Genomic DNA, 23,633 nt, shown 5'->3' on the forward strand with positions numbered 1-23,633 from the left:
TAATCCCTCTTGGTTTTTCTTATGACCGTGGTTCTTTTTCAAGGGATGACTCTTTGAACTGGGTAGTAGTTTTTTTTTTTTGTAGGTAGAATTTTCAAAAGGTTTTGGACTTTTCCCAACGATGGACTTCCTAAACCGTTTTCTAGAGGGTTTAAAGTCCAAATAAAATAAAAATAAAAAGATGTTTTTTTCTTTTGAACTCATAATGAATGGGGAGAACTTCAGTATATAACGACTCGATTGGTCGTTTTGAGTCTTTTAGACCTGATCCCCTAAACTATGCTTCCTTTATGCTATATTGTAGTTATGTAACTTGCCGAGGTAGTTGTTTCGATTTCGGGTGAGTTTCGGAGTAAAATGGGACACATAGTCCCTAATTTGGGAGGTTAAGTTGTAGGAGTTGACCGCAGTTCGACTTGTGTGAAGATGACTCCGGAATAGAGTTTTGATGGTTCTGATAACTCCGTACGGTGATTTTTGTCTTAGGAGCGGGTCCGGATATAGATTTGGAGGTCTGTAGGTCGTTTCGGCGTGAATTGGCGAAAGTTGGAAAATGGAAGATTTTGGAAAGTTTGACCGGGAGTTGACTTTATTGATATCGGGACCAGATCCCAATTCCGGAAGTTATAATAGGTCAGTAATATCATTTATGACTTGTGCGCAAAATTTGGTGTCGATCGGAGTTGTTTTGGTATGAATCGGCATGCGCTTCAGAATTTGGTAGTTCATAGTTCATAGGCTTGAATTTTGGGATGTGATTCGTAGAATTTATGTTGTTTGATGTGATTTTTGTCCTCGAGTAGGTCCGTTAGGTATTTTAGAACTAGTTAGTATTTTCGGACGGGGTCCCGGGGGCCCGGGTGTGATTCTAATGGAATCCGGATAATTTGGACTTGTTGAATTTTGCTGAAGAATTGCAACTTCTAGTGTCTTCGCACCTGCAGAGGAATTGATCACAGGTGTGGGCTCGCAAAAGCGAGTTGGATATCACAGATGTGGAGCTGGCCTAGCCTAGCCTAGTTGGGATCGCAGGTGTGAAGTGTTGATCGCATATGCGAGTCCGCACGTGCGGAGAAGTGGTCGCAGATGCGGAAGAGGGATGCTTGGTCGATCATCGCAGATACGAAGAATCCTCCGCAGGAGCGCACTCACATATGCGAAGCTTTTTCCGTAAAAGCATAATTTGCCTGGGTAAGTGAAATCTGCACCTGCGATGGAAGTTCCGCAGGTGCGGTGCCGCAGAAGCGGCAGTTGGGTCGCAAGTGCGACTTAACTGGGAGCTCTTTAGGAGATGAATTTTCGAGGGTTCTTCAAGGAAGCTTTGGGGTAAGGAATTCTAACTCGTTTTTGATTAATCTACATGAATCTATTGATGATTTCATCATTTAATTAGTGCTTTGGAGTTGGAAATTGGGAAAATTTGTAGAAACTCCTTAGGCTAAATATTTTAGTTTTGAAAGACGAATTGAGGTCAGATTTGAGTAATTCTTATATGGTTGGACTCGATTTCGATTGGGTGTTAAGATTTTGTAATTTTGGTCGAGTTCCAAGACGCGGGCCCGGGTTGACATTTTGGGTTGATTTTTCAATTCTTTGCAAAGATCGTAATTTTATTATTTGAATTAGTTTCTTATAGTGATATTTATAGTATGAAATTGTTTTGGCTAGATTCAAGCCGTTCAGAGTTGGAAAATCGAGGAAAAGGCCTTCTAGTTAATTGATTTAGCGTGGTTTGAGGTAAGTGACTTGTCTAACCTTGTGTGGGGGAAATTACCCCTTAAATTTGGTATTGTTGTGATAATTGTGATATGTGAAAGCCGTGTACGTAAGGTGACGAGTGTGTACACGGGCTAAATGTTGCAATTTCCGTTTTTTACCTATGTAGATTCTTTTCATGCTTTAATTGAGATAGACAGATCTACCTTGAGTCTTCGGACAACGGACCAATAGCAATATCTCGATCAACCCGAGTCGGTAGCAAAATCTGCACAGAAAGTGCAGAGTGCAGTATCAGTACAACCGACCCCATGTACTGGTAAGTGTCGAGCCTAACCTCGACGAAGTAGTGTCGAGGCTAAGGCAAGGCACCTACAAATCAACCTATACAATTTAACAGTGTATATACAAATAACATAAATGAAGAACTAAACAGGAAATGTCGGGAGGGGAACATACTGAGGGGAATACAAGATAAAGAAGTACAACATAATGATCACCGGAGCAGTCAATATACCATGAATCAACAGGAATAGTGAATACAGTAAGGAAAAATGCATGGCATCACCTTTCGTGCTTTTACTCTCAATCTCACACTAAAATTAATAGAAACGACACGGCATCACCCTTCGTGCATTAACTCTCATATAATGGTACGGAATCACCCTTCGTGCATTAACACTCACAATATGGCACGGCATCACCCTTCGTGCATTAACACTCACAATATGGCACGGCATCACCCTTCGTGCATTAACACTCACAATATGGCACGGCATCACCCTTCATGCATTAACACTCACAATATGGCACGGAATCACCCTTCATGCATTAACACTCTCCCTTACCATAATGCAATGCATAAATAACAACAGGGAGATAGAATAACAAGTACAAACCTTACTTCAACATTTGGTTCCATAATATCAATCTCAACTTTGAAATAAAAACTTAATTATCACCAGAAAATCCGTAAACATGATAAGAACGATAAATTGAACAACACTAGTATAACACGTAGCAATTAGGCATAGAAATGAGACAATATAAGAAAAACAGAGAAACATGGAAAACAGGTAAATTGGCGGCGCATAAGTACTCGTCACCTCACATATACGCCGCTCACATGAATTTCACTTAGCAAGTAATCTAAAGTTCCTAATTCCCTCAAGTCAGGGTTAGACACAACACTTACCTCGCTCCAAAAGCCACTTAATTCTCAATCACAGCTTTTCATTTGGAATTCACCTCCAAACCACTCGTATCTTTCATAAATGAATCAATAATATCAAATATTGCTAAAGGAATCAATTATATTGCATAAATTAAATTTCTCAAAATTTCCTCCAAAAAGTCGAAAACATCGGCCCCGGGCCCACTTGGTCAAAATCCGAGGTTCGGACCAAAATCCATTTACCCATTCATCCCCGAGCACGAATATATAATTGGTTTTGGAATCCGCCCTCAAATTGAGGTGTAAATCCCCAAATTCCCGAAATCCCTAGTTTCTACCCTAACCCCTAATTCTACCATGAAAACTCTAGATTTTAGGTTGAAAATTCAAGAAATGTAATGGATAATTGAAAGAAAATGGTTTATAATCACTTACCAATACTTTGGGAAAGAAATGACTCTTAAAAAAATCGCCTCACACCGTTTGGTTTTTGAGACAAATGAATTTTTGGCTAAATCCCGTGTTTGGATTCTGTTAAGTGCTGGGCGATAGCGTTCGCGAGAGCACTACCGCGTTCGCGAAGAGTATAGGCTACCAAGCCTTCGCGTTCGCGAGAGAGTGCTCACGTTCGCGTAGGCTACCCTTCCCTGGTCTTCGCGTTCGCGAGACAGTGTTCGCGTTCGCGATAAAGAAAAGGCTGACTCCCCCTCCCCAGTGCCTAACACTACGCGTTCGCGATGGGCTTGTAGTGTTCGCGAAGGGTAACGCCCCCATCGCTTCGTGTTCGCGGCCAAGCCTTCGCATTCGCGAAGAAATCCCTGCCTCATCAGTTTACTCTTCGCGTTCACGAGAGGACCTTCGCGAACGCGAAGAAGGACATGCCAGAACCCAGACTCTGCTGGAAAATAACTAGATTTTCCAAAGTCCAAAACATCATGTGGCCTATCCGAAACTCACCCGAGCCCTCGGGGCTTCAAACCAAACATGCACACAAGTCTAAAAACATCATACGGACTTGATCACGCGATCAAATCGCCAAAATAACACCTAGAACTCTAAATTTAGTATCAAATCTAATGAAATTCTCAAGAACACTTTAAAGTTACTATTTTCTCAACCGAATGTCCGAATCACGTCAAATCAATTCTGTTTCTCGCCAAATTTCACAGACAAGTATTAAATATCATAATGAACCTATACCGGGCTCCGGAACCAAAATACGGACCCAGTACTAAAATGCCAAACATCAATCAATTCTTAAAAATAAATAATTTCCAGATTTTTAATTTTCATCAATTTGAGCTAGGGACCTCCGAATTCGATTTCGGGCATACGCCCAGATCCTATAATTCGATACGGACCCATCGGGACCTTCAAAATATGGATTCGGGCCCATTTACCAAAAATATTGACCGAAGTCAACTAAAATCAACTTTTTAGGCATAAATTCTTATTTTCATCAATTTTCAACATAAAAAGCTTTTCGGAAACTTGCCTGGACTGCTCACGCAAATTGAGGAGGGTAAAAATGAGATTTTTAAGGCTTAAGAGTGCAGATTCGAGTTCTAAAATATAAGATGACCCTTTTGGGTCATCACATTCTCCACCTCTAAAACAACCGTTCGTCCTCGAACGGACATAGAAAAGTAACTGAGCTGGTGAAAAGGTGGGGATATCTACTCCGCATATCAGACTCGGACTCCCAGGTAGCTGCCTCAATAGGCTGACCTCCCCACTGCACTCGAACTGAAGGGTAACTCTTTGATCTCAACTGGCAAACTTGCCAGGCTATTATTGCCACCGGCTCATCCTCGTAAGTCAAATCCTTGTCCAATTAGACAGAGCTAAAATATAACACATGTGACAGATCGCCATGATACTTTCGAAGCATGGACACATGGAATATCGGATGAACAACTGCTAAACTAGGTGGCAACGCAAGCCTGTAAGCCACCTCTCCCACTCTCTCCAGAATCTCAAAAGGTCTGATATACCTAGGGCTCAAATTGCCCTTCTTTCCGAACATCATTACCCCCTTCATGGGTGATACCCGAAGTAACACTCTCTCTCCGACCATGAATGCAACATCACGAACTCTACGGTCGACATAACTCTTCTGCCTGGACTGAGCTGTGCGGAGTCGATCATGAATAACCTTGACCTTATCCAAGGCATCCTGTACTAAGTTTGTGCCCAACAATCGAGTCTCTCCCGGATCGAACCACCCAACTGGCGACCGACACCGCCTACCATATAATGCCTCATAGGGAGCCATCTGAATGCTCGACTGGTAACTGTTGTTGTAGGCGAACTCTGCAATGGGCAAGAGCTGATCCCAAGAACCTCCAAAGTCTATGAAACAAGCACAGAGCTTATCCTCCAAGATCTAAATAGTGCGCTCGGGCTGCCCGTCCGTCTGAGGATGGAATGTTGTGCTCAACTCAAACTGCGTACCCAACTCACGTTGTACTGCCCTCCAGAAGTGCGAGGTAAACTGCGTACCTCGGTCAGATATAATAGACACGGAAACGCCGTGAAGACGGACGATCTCCCGTATGTAAATCTCTACCAACCGCTCTGAGGAATAGGTAACTGCCACAGGACTGAAGTGCGCTGACTTGGTCAGCCTGTCCACAATGACCCAAACTGCATCGAACTTCCTCTGAGTTCATGGGAGTCCAACAACAAAATCCATAGTGATACGCTCCTACTTCCACTCAGGAATTTCTAACCTCTGAAGTAAACCACCAGGTCTCTGATGCTCACACTTTACCTGCTGACAATTTAGGCACCGAGCTACATATGCAACTATGTCTTTCTTCATCCTCCTCCACCAATAATGCTGCCTCAAGTCCTGATACATCTTGGTAGCACCCGAATGAATAGAATACCGGGAACTGTGGGACTCCTCAAGGATCAACTCACGAATTCCATCCACATTAGGCACACAAATACGAACCTGCATCCTCAAAACTCTGTCATCTCCAAAAGTAACCTTCTTGGCACCACCGTGCCGCACTGTGTCTCTAAGGACAAGTAAATGAGGATCGTCATCCTGCCGATCTCTGATATGCTCAAACTTCACGAGTTGATTGGCCAGGGCCTGAACCTCCAATGCTAGTGGTCTCTCACCAATTGGAATATAAGCAAGGCTGCCCATACTCACTGCTTTTATACTCAATGCATCGGCCACCACATTGGCCTTTCTCGGATGGTACAATATAGTGATATCATAGTCTTTCAATAGCTCCAGCCACCTCCTCTGCCTCAAATTTAGTTCCTTCTGCTTGAACATATACTGCAAGCTCCGATGATCAGTGAATACCTCACATGGCACGCCGTAAAGATAGTGCCTCCAAATCTTCAGCGCGTGAACAATGGCTGCCAGCTCTAGATCATGAACAAGGTAATTCTTTTCATGAACCTTCAGCTGCCGTGAAGCATATGCAATAACCTTGCCACCCTGCATCAACACCGCACCCAGACCAATACGAGATACATCACAATATACTGTATATGATCCTGAACCTGTGGGTAACACCAATACCGGTGTCGTAGTCAAAGTTATCTTGAGCTTCTGAAATCTCACTTCACACTCGTCTGACCACCTGAACGGGGCACCCTTCTGGGCCAATCTGGTCAACGGGGCTGCTATGGATGAAAACCCCTCCACAAATTGTGATGACCCAAAATGTCATCTTTAAATTTAATAAGTAATTATGTGTTCTAAGACCTCGAAAAGCACCGTTTATCCTTCCTCGACTTGCGTGCACAGTCCGTAAAATTTTCTGGAAAATTTTCATGTGAAAGATGAATTAAAATGTGAAATAGAGCTTTAAAATTCAAGTGAGTTGACTTTGGTCAACATTTTTAGCAAACGAACCCGGATTAGTATTTTGACAGTTCCGGTAGCTCCAAATCATGATTTGGGACTTGGGAGTATGCCCGGAATTTAACTTGGAGGTCCCTAGCTTAAGTTATGACCATTTAACGGAACTAGCAATTTAAAGGCCAAAGATTTCCAAGTTTGACCACGGGGTTGAATTTTTGATATCGGGGTCGGAATCCGATTTGAAAAATTGGAATAGCATCGTTATGTCATTTATGACTTGTGTGCCAAATTTAAAGTCATTCCGGATTCATTTAACATGTTTTGGCACAAGATTTGTAAATTGAAAAGTTTGGAAACTCAAAATATCGAATCGTGGTGTGAATTATAATTTTAGCATCGTTTGACGTGATATGAGACCTCGAGTAAGTCCGTATAATTTTTTAGGACTTGTTGGTATATTTGGTTGAGATCCCGAGGGTCTCGGGGGGATTTCGGGTGGTCAACGAAATTTAATTTTGGCATTTCAAGAACGTTCGACGTCGTTTCTTCAAGAATAAGTGGTATCTTATTAAGAAAATGAATTCCAAATTCAGTTTTGATGGAAGTATTAGATCCGTATTGAAATTTTGGAGCCATAGCAAAAAGAATCATCGAATTCGGACATCGTATGAGAGAGTTATGCCCATTTTAGTGTCAGAAAAAATTTTTCGTAGCCGCCAGCGCCCAGGGTAGCGTGGGGCGCTAGCCCTGGCGCTGGGAATTATTGGTGTACTGGAAAGTGCACCACAGGCAGCACCTCACGCTACCTGTGGCGCTCGAAAATGCCAGAAACCCCATAAAACGGGGAGTTTAGCCATTTTACTCATTTTTGAGTTGGGGGAGATCGGTTTAGGCGATATTTGGGCGATTTTCAAGGGGAAAAATTGGGGTAAGTGTTCTTTATCCTATATTGATTATATTTCATAATTCCATACTCATTTACATCATGAATCCATGAATTTATGGAAGAAAAATCAGATTTTTACACAACCTTTCAAAAATGTAAAACGAAGATTTGAAGGTCAATCCGATGTCAGAATTTGATAATTTTTATATGGTTGGACTCGTCTCGGAATGGGTGTTCGGATTTCGTAAGTTTTTTCGAGATTTGAGATGTGGGCCCCACTGTCAATTTTTAAAGTGAATTTCATATTTTTATCCGGAAAATTAGTAAATTCATATGGAATTAATTCCTACGATTTGTATTGAGTATATCGAATTGTTTGTGAATAGATTTGAAGCTTTTGGAGACAAATTTAAAGCGAAAAGTTGTGGTCGACTAATTTATTGGGATTTGCAAAGCGAGGTAAGTGTCGTGTTTAACCTTGACTTGAGGGAATAGAACCCTTATATTATTTGTTATGTGAAATGCATGTGAACGACGTATAGGCGAGGTGACGAGTGTCTATACGTCGTCAAATTAATTATTTGCATAATTATTTTAAAATCATAAATTGTTCTAAGACACGAATTAATTGTTATAATAATTATTTCTTTCCTATTCCTTTATAAATATTAATTCTTGAATTCCTGCAATAATTGTTACATGCTATTTGATTTATGTGTATTAATTGCTACTTGACATTTAGCATATTAAATATTAAACTGTCTATTTTCTTCCCGATTTTCATAATAAATTGCTAATTGTCATTGCTTGTTTCATAATTAAATCATAACTATTGAATGCTTGTTGTTTTAAAATTTTATATTAACTGTTGCATTTATTGGGATAATTTATTCTATAAGAATTGGTAACGTCCATATTGGAGGATCGGGTTGCACGCCGCAACAGACTTGTTTAAAAGTCCATGTTGGAGGATCGGGTTGCACGCCGCAACAGACTTGTTTAAAAGTCCATATTGAAGGATCGGGTTGCACGCCGCAACAGACTTGTTTAAAAGTCCATATTGGAGGATCGGGTTGCACGCCGTAACAGACTTGTTTAAAAGTCCATATTGGAGGATCGGGTTGCACGCCGCAACAGACTTATAGAGAAGTCAATATTGGGGGATCGGATTGCACGCCGCAACAGACTTATTTAAAAGTTTATATATATACTTGATTGAAATAAATATATGACATACTTGATTAAAAGGAAAATATTGGGAGAGCGGGTTGCACGCTGTAACAGAATTGAATGTGAATATATTGTGAGAGCGGATTGCACGCTGCAACAGAATTTATGGAAAAGATAATTGGTTATAACTGATGAGTTGGCTTCAACCATTATAAATGAGTTACCTGATTTATTTCTATTATTGATGTTGTTACTAATATTGCGTACAGGTTAATGTAAGTGAACCGCCTTAGCCTCGTCACTACTTCGTCGAGGTTAGGCTCAAAACTTACCAGTACATGGGGTCAGTTGTACTGATACTACACTCTGCACTTCTTGTGCAGATTTCGGAGTTGGTCCCAACGGCGTACCATAGACTTGCTCGGATTTCAGCTACTCAGAGGAGACTTGAGGTATAACTGCACGGCGTTCGCAGTTCTGAAGTCCCCGTCTACTGTACCTTAGCTGTGTGTTTATTTCCAGACAGCTTTATTTTATTCAGACCTTTATTTTTATTATTCTAGAAGCTCGTGCACTTGTGACACCAATTCTGGGATGGTATTTAGACGCCGTTATTTTTATGGATTATTCACTATATTTCAGACCTTACTTCCACATTTGTTTCTTTATTATTAATAAATTTAAAAATTATTTAAAAATGGCTAATATTATTTTAATGTTGGCTTGCCTAGCAACTGAAATGTTAGGCGCCATCACGGTCCGAAGGTGGGAATTTCGGGTCGTGACACAAATCGACGGTAATAGCCCGCCAAACCCAAAAAACTAAGGATCTCTGTAGTTGATGTGGGTCTAGGCCAGTTCTGAACTGCCTCAATCTTCTTAGGATCCACCTGAATACCCTCTGCTTATATAATGTGACCCAAGAAAGCAACTGAACTTAACCAAAACTCGTACTATGAGAACTTAGCATATAACTGGCTGTCTTTCGGTGTCTAAAGAACGATCCGAAGGTGCTGCTCATGCTCCTCTCGACTGTGGGAGTAGATCAAGATATCATCAATAAACACAACCAAAAAGGTATCCAAGTAGTGTTTGAACACCTGGTTCATCAAATCCATGAATGTTGCAGGGGCATTTTTCAGCCCAAATGATATCACTAGAAACTCATAATGCCCATACCGAGTCCGAAAAGTTCTCTTAGGAACATCGGATGCTCTAATCCTAAACTGATTGTAGCCAGATCTCAAATCAATCTTTGAAAACACCTTGGCACCCTGAAGCTGATCAAATAAATCATCAATCCTCGGCAATGGATACTTGTTTCTTGATGGTGACCTTGTTCAACTGCCGATAATCTATACACATCCTCATCGATCCATCTTTCTTCTTCACAAACAACACGGGTGCACCCCAGGGTGAGACACTAGGTCTAATGAAGCCCTTATCAAGCAAATCTTGCAACTGCTCCTTTAATTCTTTCAACTCTGGCGGGGCCATGCGATACGGCGAAATGGAAATAAGCTGAGTGCCCGGAGCCAAATCAATGCAGAAATCAATATCCCTGTCGGGTGGCATCCCCGGCAGACCTGCAGGAAACACCTCTGGAAACTCACGAACAACCGGTACCGAATCCATGGAAGGAACCTCCGCACTAGAATCGCAGACATAAGCCAAATAAGCTATACACCCCTTCTCGACAATATATCGAGACAACCCCTACAAGGCTAAGGTCACCGTCTTGGCGTGACAATCTAATATAGCTTGATAAGGTGATAGCCAATCCATACCCAGTATGACATCAAAATCAACCATATCGAGAAGTAGAAGATCTACACGAGTCTCAAGACTCCCAATGGTGACCGCACACGAACGATAAACACGATCTACAACAATAGCATCTCCCACTGGTGTGGACACATACATAAGAGCACTGAAAGAATCACGGGGCACAACCAAATAGGAAGCAAAATAGGATGACACATAGGAGTAAGTAGATCCCGGATCAAATAGAACTGAAGCATCTCTACTACAAACTGAAACAGTACCTGTGATAACAACGTCAGATGACTCAGTCTCAGGCCTGGCTGGGAAAGCATAACACCGGGGTTGGGCCCCACCACCCTGAACTACGTTCTTGGGACGACCTCTAACTGACTGGTCTCCACCTCTAACGGCCTGACCTCCACCTCTAACAGTCTGGCTTCTACCTCTGGCTGCCTAACCCCTGCCTCTGGCTGGCTGAGCAGGTGGCGCAGCAACTGGTGCCGGAACCATGGCACGAGAACTCTGATACTGTGAGCTGCCCGTTGCTCGAGGGCAAAATCTAGCAATGTGCCTCGGATTACCACAAGTATAACATAACCTCGGCTACTGTGACTGCTTGTAGGCTAGCTGGTCGGAATAATGTACCTGAGGGCCATGACTACTTGAGGCACCGTGGGATGCCTAGAGCGCTGAATGAAATGTCCAGGGAGGATGGCCTCTACCAAAAGTACTCCTGCATCTAGATGAGGCACCGCAGAACTCACCGGAATGACGATGCCGCCTGAAAAGAAATCTCACTCCTAGTCTCCTTAGCCATCTGCAATCTGATAGGCTGAGCAAGTCTATCAATAAACCTCCTCACCCTCTCTCTATCTCTCTCTCTCTCTCTCTCTCTCTCTCTTGGTGGGAAGCAGAAGAATAACATGATGGGCCAAATCTACAAAATGGGTCTCATACTGAGTAACAGTCATACTGCCCTGTTGGAGACGCTCAAACTGACGGCGACACTCCTCTCTCAATGTGATAGGCAGAAACTTCTCTATGAAGAGCTGACAGAACTGGTCCTAAGTAAGAGCAGGTGACCCAGCTGGTCTGGTCAACAAGTAACTCTCCACCACTTCTTGGCGGAACCAGTCATCTGAAATGCAGCAAAATCGACCCCATTGGCCTCTACTATACCCATGTTTCGTAGAACCTCGTAACAGCTGTCAAGATATTCGTGGGGGTCCTCTGAAGGAGCATCACTGAAGTAAATAGGAAAGAGCTTGGTAAACCTGTCCAATCTCCATAAAGCCTCAGAAGACATAGTTGGCCCATCTCCGATATGTGCCGCAATAACCGACTGAACTAATCCGACTGGCTGAGTTGATGGAGCCTAATACTGGGGAGCTATTTGCTCCGGAGCGGGAGTGGTGGGAGTGTGGGCTCCTCCTCCAGCCTGAGAGACTGCTGGTGCTATGGAAAATGTGCCAGTCTGGGCCACACTCTCCATAAGGCCCACCAAATGGACCAAAGCGTCCTGAAGTACTAGGGTAGCAATGAACCCCTCCGGAACTGAGGTGGTCTGGCAGGAACAGTCTGGGCTGGAACCTCCTCGTCAAGCTCTATCTGAGGCTCCACTGCCGGGGTTGCTGCTCGGGCTCTAGGCTAAGACCTGCCCCTGCCTCGGCCTCTGGCACGCGTAGAAGCTACCACTGGAGGCTATGGCTGCTGCTCAACTGCGGAAGCGGTACGTGTTCTCGCCATCTACGAGATAATAAGAGTAGATGAGTTCAATCAGCATTGAGAAAGCAAAATCGCACGACAGAGAAGAATAGAAGTGAAACTTGTTCCTAAACTTCATAGCCTCTGGAAGATAAGCACTGACGTCTCCGTACCGATCCTCTAGACTCTACTAAGCTTACTCGTGAATCGTGAGACCTAGGCAACCTAGGGCTCTGATACCAACTGTCACGACCCAAAATTTCCCACCGACGGGACCGTGATGGCGCATAACATTTCACTTGCTAGGCAAGCCAACGTTAGAGAATCATTAAACCAATTACTTATTCCCATTCAGTAATTAACAATAATTAACTAAGATGAAATATAATAAGTGCATAATATCATAAAATTGTACTAATTACTACCACCCGGATCTCGAGTCACAATTCACGAGCATTCTAGAATTTACTACAAGTAATAGTCTGAAAGAAATACAACTGTCTGAATGAAAGAAACAGTAGAACAGAAAAGATAAACGGGGACTTCAAGGTCTGTGAACGTCGAGAGATCTACCTTGAGTCTCCGGACAGCGGACCAATAGCAATATCTCGATAAACCCGAGCCGGTATCAAAATCTGCATAGAAAGTGCAGAGTGCAGTATCAGTACAACCGACCCCATATACTGGTAAGTGTCGAGCCTAACCTGGACGAAGTAGTGACGAGGCTAAGGCAAGGCACCTACAAATCAACATGTACAATTTAACAGTGTATATACAAATAACAGAAATGAAGAACTAAATAGGAAATGTCGGGAGGGGAACATACTGAGGGGAATACAAGATAAAGAACTACAACAGAATGATCACTGGAGCAGTCAATATACCATGAATCAACAGTAATAGTTAATACAGTAAGGAAAAATACACGGCATCACCCTTCGTGATTTTACTCTCAATCTCACCATAAAATTAATAGAAATGGCACGGCATCACCCTTCATGCATTAACTCTCATATCATGGCACGGAATCACCCTTCGTGTATTAACACTCACAATATGGCACGGCATCACCCTTCGTGCATTAACACTCACAATATGGCACGACATCACCCTTCGTGCATTAACACTCATAATATGGCACGGCATCACCCTTCGTGCATTAACACTCACAATATGGCACGACACCACCCTTCGTGCATTAACACTCTCCCTTACCGTAATGCAATGCATAAATAACAACAGGGAGATAGAATAACAAGTACAAACCTTACTTCAACATTTGGTTCCATAATATCAATCTCAACTTTGAAATAAAAACTTAACTATCACCAGAAAATCTGTAAACATGATAAGATCGATAAATTGAATAACATTAGTATAACATGTAACAATTAGGCAAAGGAATGAGACAATATAAGAAAAATAGAGAAACATGAAAAACTGGTAAATTGGCGGCGTATAAGTAGTCACCACCTCACATATACGCCACTCACATGAATTTCACTTAGCAAGTAATCTAAGGTTCCTAATTCCCTCAAGTCAGGGTTAGACACAACACTTACTTCGCTCTGAAGGCCACTTAATTCTCAATCACAGCTTTTCATTTGGAATTCACCTCCAAAACCACTCGTATCTATTCAAAAATAAATCAATAATATCAAATATTTCTAAAGGAATCTATTATATTGCATAAATTAAATTTCCCAAATTTTCCTCCAAAAAGTCAAAAAATCGACCCCGGGCCCTCTTGGTCAAAATACGAGGTTCAGAGCAAAATTCATTTACCCATTCATCCCCGAGCCCGAATATATAATTGGTTTTGGAATCCGACCTCAAATTGAGGTCTAAATCCCCAAATTCCTGAAATCCCTAGTTTCTAGCCTAACCCCTAATTCTACCATGAAAACTCTAGATTTTAGGTTGAAAATTCAAGAAATGTAATGAGTAATTGAAAGAAAATGGTTTAGAATCACTTACCAATACTTTGGAGAAGAAATGACTCTTGAAATATCGCCTCACACCGTTTGGTTTTTGAGAAAAATGAATTTTTGGCTAAATCCCGTGTTTGGATTCTGTTAAGTGCTGGGCGACAGTGTTCATCGCGTTCGCGAGAGCACTGTCGCATTCGCGAAGAGTATAGGCTACCAAGCCTTCGCGTTCGCGAGACAGTGCTCGTGTTCGTGTAGGCTACCCTTTCCTGGTCTTCGCGTTCGCGAGACAGTGTTCGAGTTAGCGATGAAAAAAATGCTAACTCCCCCTCCCCAGTGCCTAACACTACGTGTTTGCGATGGGCTTGTCACGTTCGTGAAGGGTAACGCCCCCATCGCTTCGCGTTCGCGACCAATCCTTCGCGTTCGCGAAGAAGAAATCCCTGCCTCATCAGTTTACTCTTCGCATTCGCGAGAGGACCTTTGCAAACGCGAAGAAGGACATGCCAGAACCCAGACTCCCCAGATTTTCCAAAGTCCAAAACATCCCGTGGCCTATCTGAAACTCACCCGAGCCGGCTTCAAATCAAACATGCACAAAAGTCTTAAAACATCATACGGACCTGCTCGCATGATAAAATCGCTAAAATAACACCTAGAACTCTAAATTTAGCACCAAATCAAACGAAATTCTCAAGAACACTTTAAAGTTACTATTTTCTCAACCGAAGGTCCGAATCACGTCAAATCAACTTTGTTTCTCACCAAATTTCACAGACAAGTCTTAAATATCATAATGAACCTGTGCTAGGCTCCGATACCAAAATACGGAGCCGATACTAACAATGCCAAACATCAATCAATTCTTAAAAACAAATAATTTCCAGACTTTTAATTTTCATCAAAAATTCATAACTTGAGCTAGGGACCTCCGAATTCGATTCTGGGCATATGCCCAGATCCCATAATTCAATACGGACCCACCGGGACCGTCAAAATACGGATTCGGGCCCGTTTACCAAAATTGTTGACTGAAGTCGACTAAAATCAACTTTTAAGGCATAAATTCTTATTTTCATCAATTTTCAACATAAAAGCTTTTCGGAAACCAGCCCGGACTGTGCACGCACATCGAGGAGGTAAAATGAGATTTTAAGGCTTAAGAGTGCAGATTCAAGTTCTAAAATATAAGATGATCCTTTTGGGTCATCACAGCTATAGTCATAATATCTAGTCTAATTACACATGTCTACTTGTCCTATCTCTTACTTGCTAATTAATCCACTTATTTAGTTGAAATTCTTGTTTCCTTATTCCATATTCACTATTTAACTATTGAATTCTTACTTGAAATTGTTATTCCTTGGAATATCTTATTGTTGAAATTGGTATTGAGTTACAAAGGTCATGATTCCTATTGAGGTAAAGTGTTAAGTTGTTAAATATCATTCTAATGAGTTATTCTTCCGGTTATTATTGTTGAGAATTTGTATACATTGTGGTTAAGCCGTGAGCTCCTTATTGTGAAATTTTGTTAACGTTTGGTTTCTCTAGCAAATTGTGATATTGGGCACTTGACCTGCGATTTGTATTACGTTGTGATATTGATACGCATGCGGTTGTATAAGGTCTAGGTATTGAAACACATGCGGTGATATAAGGTAGGCTTGATACGCGTGGCTAGTAAGGTAATTACTAGAAACCATGCAATGTGATAAGGTGGGCTAAAACGCGGGACGTTATTTCGGGAAAAATTGATTTTCAAAACTAAATGTAAAGGCTCCCGCGGTGATATAAGGAAAGATTGTGACTTATTTTATGATTTGAGACTACGAGACGGTACCTCGGTTGTGACTCTAGTTGACATTTCCCCATTCTTTGTACTTGTCGTTGATCGTTGCTTCCTTAGCATACTATTAATTGTCTTTCTCCGTGTTACACGATTTGCTTAGTTTTGTGTAACTAATCTAGTTATACTATTCGTTGTTCAATTTCATTATTTTCTTTATTACACTGCCTACATTTGTTCAGTCTTTTATTATTTTCAGTAGGGCCCTGACCTACCCTCGTCACTACTCTACCGAGGTTAGGCTTGACACTTACTGGTTACCGTTATGGTGTAATCATGCTACTCTTCTGCATATCTTTTTGTGCAGATCCAGACACTTCTTACCAGCCCACACATTAGTTGGGATTCTGTTGCGGAGACTTCAAGGTATACCTGCCGGCGTCCGCAGGCCTCAGAGTTCCCCTCTCTATGGATCTCTTATTTCATTATCCTTTATATAGACATGATGTATAGGATTATCCAATATTCATACTTAGAGCTTGTGACTTGTACTACGCCGGGTCTCGGGATTTGTATTATGCTGAGTTATAACGTTATTTTATTAAGTTGTTGAGTTTGAGACTTATATATCTATTGTACTTTCAATTATTTCGCATGTTGTTAGGCTAACCTAGTCTTAGAGACTAGGTATCATCACGACGTCCTATAGAGGGAAATTGGGGCCGTGACAGAGTATCTATGCATTTTGACTTGTTTTATATCGGGGCTTAGAGGTGGATCATTTGCACTAAGTACTTTCTTCGTGGTCTTTGAAATCACATGCCTTGAAAATATGTGTGGCTTTCTTTTGACACCGAGGCTCATCTTTTGACTCTTGTGATTAATTCTCGTGTGCTTAAATTTTATGATGATTGTGCTAGTTGCTTTAACTTGAGGATCGGGTCCGAGTCGTCCTGAGTGAGTCATGTGTATTGTGTGAGGTGAGATTTTGGTGTACTTTGTGCCATCCTTGCTAGTCGAGAACTTGCCCCGTGTGTGAGTCGAAGAAAAATGATAAGTCTTCTAAGTTTAGGAAATGATATAGGCTTTCTTTGATTGACCATTTAGCCTATTTGCCTACTAGTGCTATTATTATCCGTAGTCAACCTTTTTGAGCATGTAGACCTTTTTTTTGGAAACCACAATACAAGCTGAATTCCCTTTGTTCTTAATCATATCTTGTTGAAGCCTTACCTCTGAAAGCACTTAAGTGGCTAGAAGAGTAAATAAAGAGATTGGGTAGATTTTGAGAGGAACCATAGAAAGACCGACAAGGTGCACGCGTGTTTAAAAAAAACAAAAAAAAAAGGAACTAGCCGAAAGTACCAAATTAAGGAGAGTGAAAAGAAAATGAATAACACCTCACAGATCTTTGTCTGGGCTTATATGTTGATGCGCTTAATGAAAAGGGATTAAATTTGTATGGTTTCATGGCAAAACATTGAATTGGTCATGACAAGAAGGTGCATGGAAGTGAAGTGTAGTGTTGTATTAAAGTGATTAGGAGGGTTAGTCACTATTTTATCAAATATATCCTACCCGTCCCTTAGCCTATATTACATCCTATAAAGTCCTACTTTATCCTAGACTTTGCAAGCTTAGATTAGTCAAGTCTTATATTATGGGCAAGACTATGGTATGAGCTTTGGGGGAACATGAGTTTCTTTGCGAGAGTGAGTGAATTCTTTTATTATGTGAGTCCTTAAATTATACTTGAATTCATATTTGAGTGTGCGGACTGATTAATCTCTTTGTTTTATTGGTGAGGGCACATGCTTTACAATGGATTGGTAAGGAACTCTATCTTTAGTTGGCACAAAAAGTGAGTCACAAAGAGGAATATACTGGAGTCATCTTTTGAGGCTGTTAGAAAGAGTCACACAAATATTTTAAAATAGTCTTGGCATCATTTTAAACCTTGAGAAAAAGTATAAATAGCGCTTATGCTAGGTTCTAAGCATTGATATAAACCATTGTCATTGGTAGGATGCTTGAGTATGTTTTGAAATGTGTTACTTGCCGACGTGCTTAATTTTAAGTTGCTCGAGGACGAATAAGAGTTTAAGTGTGGGGTGGTGATAAATGATGAAAAGTACATATTGTTTAGTATATTTTCATATTAATTCTTGTGGGAGTCTGTAACGACCCGACTTGACAATTTGGGTTATTACTCTCCTTTATACAATTTGAAGTATTGAATAGCTTCATATGATGTATTATGACTTGTGTGCAAAATTTGAGGTCAATCAGACTTGATTTGCTATGTTTCGGCACCGAACCTAGGATATTTCGACATCGATTCTTCAAGAATACGTGTTATCACATTACGCAAATGAGCTCCAAATTCAGTTCTGATTAAAGCATTAGATCCGTATTGAACTTTTGGAGCCATAGCAAAAAGAATCGTCAAATTCGGACATCGTATGAGAGAGTTATGCCCATTTCCGTGTCAGGAATAATTTTCCGTCGCCGACAGCGCTCAGGGTAGCGTGGGGCGCTAGCCCTGGTACTGGGATGTTTAAAGGTACTGGACATAGCGCCGCAGGCAGCGCCCCACGCTACTTGTGGCGCCCAAAACAGCTGAGGCCATATAAACGGGGGATTTCTACCATTTTTGACAAAAATAGAGTTGGGGAGCTCGGTTTGGGCAATTTCTGGGCGATTTTCACGGGTAAACATTGGGGTAAGTGTTCCTTATCCTATATTGATTATATTTCATAATTCCATACTCATTTACATCATGAATCCGTAAATTAATGAAAGAAAAAACAGATTTTTATAAAATCTTCCAAAAATGTAAAATGAAGATTTGAAGGTCAATACGATATTGAAATTTGATAAAATTGGTATGGGTGGAGTCGTAATTGAATGGGTTGTCGGATTTTGTGAGTTTCGTCAAATTTCGAGACGTGGTCCCTACGGGCAATTTTTGAGTTAAATTTCGGATTTTGTTGGAAAATTAGTATTTTCATATGGAATTAATTCCTATAATTAGTATTGACTGAATTGAATTAATTTGGATAGATTTGAGCTATCCGAAGATCAATTCAAGCAAGAAGGCAATTCTGGAATATCGGCCTAACTTCAAAAAAGTAAGTGCCTTGCCTAACCTCGAGTGGGGAAATTACCCCTTAGGCATTGAGTCTTATGTGCCATTTGTGAAATGTGAAAAGCCATGTACGCGAGGTGACGAGTACGTACTCGGGCTTATATGTGCAAATTTTATTGGGTTAAAGTCATAGGCATTATTGTGTAGTAAATTGGATAATGGTTGGCATTTATTTAATCATCTATTTGCCATGCCTCAAACCACATTTATTGAAATTGTTTTTATATGACGATTTGATGTGAATATTACCTGTATATTTATGTGAATTCCATGAGTTTGATGGTTTGATATTCTTGGAATTTAATTTCATTATGAATTTTTCCTCTGCAAATAATTAATTAAATGAACTTAAGAAGAGGTGTTTATATAATTATTGAGAATTTGGATTAAATGAAGACGTTGCCATATACTGAGTATTTTCCATCTCTGATGTTGTTTTTAGGTTTTATACACATTGTGTGGAGCCTTGGTCTATTTGTTGTGAAATTAATTGATTTTGTTATATCTTTGAAATTGGTTGTGGCCATTGGGCAAATTGTGATATGAATTGATTTTGTTATGTTGTCGGGATAATATTTCGTGTAAATTGTTATATTATTTGACTTATTATTTGAGGATATAAGGGTGAATTTCACTGTTGATATTATGTGGGTATAAGGGTGGCATTTCACTGTTGTTATGTGTGTTGGGATATTGTCTGGGCGGAGTGTTAATGGTGGCTATAGGAGCGATAAGGGTGGCTAATGATATTGACAGGGCGGAGGGATAAGGGAGGCTATTATATGAGTGATAAGGGTGGCTATAGGAGCGATAAGGGTGTCTATCGATATTGCCAGGGCGGAGGGATAAGGGAGGCTATTATAGGAATGATAAGGTGGATATAGGAGCGATAAAGGTGGCTATTGATATTGTCAGGGCGTAAGGATAAGGGAGGCTATTATATAAGTGATAAGGGTGGCTATAGGAGAGATAAGGGTGGCTATTGTCAGGGATGATATGTGATAATGTGGGGTTATTGCGTTGGTAATTTTCATGTGATATTGTGATTTTTCTTGTGTTTATTTTTATACCTTGTGCAATTTGTCTTGTTGTTGGTATATTGATAATAGTATGATCTATGTTGAAATCGGGAGCCTGTGGTTATTGCCAGGCGGATTATGAAATGAAATGTGGGCACGAGGTGTCGTGAGTAAATAATTATGATATTGGCACGTGAACTGTCCGTGCAGTTGTGATATAAAATGTGGGCACGAGGTGCCGTGAGTAAATAATGATGATGTTGGCACGTGAATTGTCCGTGCAGTTGTGATATAAAATATGGGCACAAGGTGTCGTGGTTAAATGAATGATGATATTTGACACGTGAGTTGTCCGTGCGGTTGTGATAGAGAAATTAGCAGGAGGTGCCGTGAAAATATGAAAGTGGGCTGAGTCCCGTATTTTATGATTTTGAAATGTTGTGTCACAAGGTGACTTTTATTCGAAAGAGATTTAGTTGAAAGAATTTTATTTGAAAAATATTTATTTGAAGGAATTATATTTGAAAGGGATTTATTTGAAAGTATTATATCCTAAAGATTTCTATTTGAAAAATATATAGGCGAAAGATTTATATTGGAAGAACTTGATTAATTGGTTGTACTTGTATTCATTATTTCTTGCGCAATATTTATGGTGTTCTTGTTGTCTTGTTGTGCATATCACTAGTTGATTTATGTTGCCCTTATTGTTATTTATTTCCTATTATTTTGTATATCATATTGCACAGGTTATTAGACTAGTGAGTGTCTTGACTGTACCTCGTCTCTACTCCATTGAGGTTAGTCTTGATACTTACAGGGTACCGACCGTGGTGTACTCATACTACACTTTTGCACATTTTTGTGCAGAGTCAGGTGTTGGAGCTATCAGACTCAGACAAAGTTAAAGTGAGATCGCAAAGATTCAAGGTAGAGCTGCTCGGTCGTCGCAGTCCCTTGGAGTCTTTCCATTTTATTGTACTGTCAACTCTTATTCGAACAGTATTGTATATTCGATCCTTGAGATCATTTCATGTATTCAGTTAGAGTTAGTGACTCAGTATTACCGGTCTTGGAAGGTTGTTATATTTGTTTCTGCTTTTGGTTTAAAAAAATGGCTCGAAATGTTACTGTAATCGGCTTACCTAGTCTTAGAGACTAAGTGTCATCACGACGTCTGTGGTGGAATTTTTGGGTTATGACAAGTTGGTATCAGACCTCTAGGTTCATGGGTTCTACGAGACATGAACGAGTCTAGTAGAGTCTTGCGGATCGGTACGGAGACGTCGGTACTTATCTTCGAGATTCTACAAAACTGTTAGGATATTTCCACTTCTTCCATTCCTATCGTGTGGAATGTTTTGATCTTGGAATTTGAGCCTATGTATCTCTATTCTCTCATAGATGGTGAGGACACGTGCTACCGGGTCCACTGACCAGGCACACGTGCATTTTGCTAGGCCCGCAAGAGGCAGTGGCCGAGGTAGAGGCCGAGGAAGGGCACGTGCCGCGACTAGAGCAACTGTCAGAACATCAGTTGTGGAGCCGCCAGTAGCTCCAGTTGGGGGACAGGTACCAGAAGCACCTCTTGTTACCCCCGGAATTCAGGAGACTTTAGCACAGTTCCTGAGTATGTTTGGTACATTAACTCAGGCGGGATTGATCTCTGTTGCACCAAATATTTCGCAGATTGGGGAGTAGCTCAAACTCCTACCACGACTCTAGAGGAGAAGGTTCGCATTGGTCAGGTTCTGGATGTAGTACCGGTACAACCTGTTATTCTGGTTCAGCCTGAGGTCAGGCCAGGGGCATCAGAAGAAGAACAAAAGAGACTTGAGAGGTTTAAGAGGTATAGTCCAACTACTTTCAGTGGCATAGCTTCCGAGGATGCACAAGGATTTCTAGAAAAATGTCACTGCATTTTCCGCACCATGTGTATTGTGGAAGTGAGAGGAGTTGCCTTTACTACATTTCAGCTATCAGGCGCAGCGTATCAGTGGTGGAAAGTTTATGAAGAAGGTAGAGCAGCCGATGCAATACCACCAACTTGGGCTCAATTTTCGAAAATGTTTTTGAAAGAGTTTGTTCCCCAAACTCTCTGAGATGCGTGGCGCACAGAGTTTGAACGGTTGCCTCAGGGCACTATGACATTGTCAGAATATGCTATCATGTTCAGTGAATTAGCCCGTCATGCACCTATCTTTGCTCCAACAATTAAAGAACGAGCCCGCAGATTCATTGAGGGGCTCGATTATGATCTTAAAATATTCATGGCTCGAGAGTTGCAAACTGATACTCCATTTCAGCAAGTAGTAGAGATTGCGAGGAGGATTGAGGGTGTTCTAAGTGAGGAAAGAGAGTCTAAGGATACCAAAAGGTCTCGAAGCTCTGGAGGGTTTAGTGGATTTTACTCTTCATCTATGACCCATTATGGCGGAGGCTCGAGCAGTCGGCCAGCTCAGTCTGCACCTCAGATTACTCGGGGTTGCTCAAGTAAGTTCTTGTAGTGCACCACCGACACAAAATTCTTACAGTGGTTATTCCAGTTATCCGGCACAGACTCAGTACGGGCAGCTATGACCTCAGAGGGGTTGTTATGAGTGTGGTGATACTAGACATATCATGAGAGATTGTCCCAGACTTGGGAGAGGTGGATTTCATCAGAACACTCAGGCTCTGGGCCCCAATACAGTTACTACCCCATGTACACAGCCAGTTAGAGGTGGAGTACATACGGGTAGAGGGCACCCTAGATCGGGAGGCCCAGCCCATTGATATAATCGCTATGGTGTGGCTGAGGCCACTATACCAGATAGTGTCATTACAGGTATGATACTAATTTGATATAAAAGAATGTTTTTTCTTAATTTGATTCGGTTCTGAATATTGAGGCGAGTCCTCCTATTATGGTCCGCTTATGGGTGAGCTTCATAATTTTGTGACCCACTTATATGTTGATCCATGTCGGGAGATTCGATGATGTTATCATGTGTCTATCATTTTTATTTTGTACATTATTGAGGACTATAAGTCCAAAAGTGACTTTCTATTACTCTATACAATGGTTTTTGATGTGATTTCGGAATAACTGATTTCAATTTTATGAATTATATGCCCTATTGGTATGGGGGTCCATTATATATTGTGAAAATTGTTTACGAAATTTATTGAAAAGAAGAAAGAGAGGAAATTGAAAATCTCGGTTGTCACAATGTGCAAAATACTTGTGATTCAGAGTTGAGAACGAGGTCCTTGCATTTTTTTATAGTGTGAAATATTTAAACTGGGCTACAAGCCGCGGTGAAAGTTATATAAGGACGAGGTCCTTGTGGTAAAAAATTTATGAGTATAAATTCTCCCTTTGTGAAATTTAAATTGTACTATAGTACTTATAAGGAGTCATGCCCGTTAGGCTTATTTGAAAATTCTTGTATGAATTTCTCTATGCCTAATTTACCATATTTGTGTTATAATTATTGAGTTTTAGCATACGAGGTGAGTGC

This window comes from Nicotiana tomentosiformis, chromosome 8, assembly GCF_000390325.3.
Source record: "Nicotiana tomentosiformis chromosome 8, ASM39032v3, whole genome shotgun sequence".
Taxonomy (NCBI): Eukaryota; Viridiplantae; Streptophyta; class Magnoliopsida; order Solanales; family Solanaceae; genus Nicotiana; species Nicotiana tomentosiformis.